At 45.8% G+C, this 1135-nt stretch overlaps 1 protein-coding gene across 5 annotated transcripts in view; it reads left to right on the top strand.

Annotated features, from left to right (window-relative positions):
• The first annotated feature begins 992 nt into the window (after nt 1–992).
• The window catches only part of EVI5 (ecotropic viral integration site 5), an 85593-nt gene continuing 85450 nt past the window's right edge, over nt 993–1135 (top strand). For all 5 annotated transcript variants that reach the window (XM_085303567.1, XM_085303565.1, XM_085303566.1 and 2 more), the window contains exon 1: nt 993–1013. The gene's annotated coding sequence lies outside the window, so the exon portion shown is untranslated. The remainder of the gene's footprint in view (nt 1014–1135) is intronic.

Genomic DNA, 1135 nt, shown 5'->3' with positions numbered 1-1135 from the left:
CCGCCCCGTGGGGCAGACGGGGCAGCCACGAGCTCGGCCGTTAACAGCGGGGGGGTGTCAGCAAAGGGGCGTTTACAGCAGAAGAATCGTGGGGCTGATCCTAAAAACATCAACGATTAGGGAAGTGTTAGATGGTGGTAATACTCCTCGTTTTATTGGGAAAGGTAGTTGAACGGTAAATAATGCCAACTTTAAACCAACCAAAACCCATCTGGTGTTCCTAAAATAAATTRTAAGTACTCAGGTAATTGACGGTTAGTTAAAAAAGCTATATTATGACTAGTTGCCTATATACTGGGACAAACGGGTCCAGTACTGTCAAATTTCTCAGCGTTATTGGAAAAAACTGCACAAAACAGCATTTTTGTTCCTGGCACACTTGAGTACCTTCATTCTTTTCACTAAAAAAAAAAACAAAAAACAAAAAACAACAAAAAACCCACTATTAGCTATACACAAAACAATATTTAAAAATCATTGATCTGTTATAAATAATCAAAAAAAAAAAAGAACAAAATGGTCAATGCCTTCCTATATCAGGCAAGTATTGATGTGATTCTATAGTGACCTGCTGGCTTCAGAAATTATTTATCCACTTCTAAGCCGGAATGTTAGTTCAAAATTCTACCAACTTTTTCCATTTTTACACAGAAGTAACTACAGCAGAGCAGTTTCTCAACTAATCTCCATCAAATAAACGTGTGCTCTCCGAGAAGGGCCCTTTCCGCTGGGGAATTGTTTAATTTGATGTGAAACACCTGCAGCTAATGGTGTCACAAGCAAAACCCTRTTAGTCTCGTTACCGAATAAGGGAAAACAACAACAACACAGTCGCTTTTTCGCTCTCCTCTGCAGGAAGGCTGYTCGCTCCCAGGATCCCTCAGCATCGCAGGATCGGCCCGTGCCCCCTGTGCACGGAGGGCCGAGAGGGGCCAGCCGGGCCCACCGCACCCTCGGCAGAAATGTTTGTTGAAGCAGCGCCTGCCGCCCCTCGAGGCTCCGGGTTTGTCGAGGTAAGAGCTAAGACCGGCAGTGTCGTGACAAAACGCTTCCCGCGGGTAGCGCCTGTAGGCAGGAAAGGGTGCGTTTGCTTGGGGCTTCTCCGGCCGTTCGGAAGCGGTTTATGAACGCGGCT

This window comes from Rhea americana, unplaced genomic scaffold, assembly GCF_003343005.1.
Source record: "Rhea americana isolate MKP2758 unplaced genomic scaffold, rheAme1 scaffold_2, whole genome shotgun sequence".
Classification (NCBI taxonomy): domain Eukaryota; kingdom Metazoa; phylum Chordata; class Aves; order Rheiformes; family Rheidae; genus Rhea; species Rhea americana.
The sequence above is the reverse complement of the archived record's forward strand: the minus strand, read 5'-3'. Positions and strand labels throughout refer to the sequence as shown.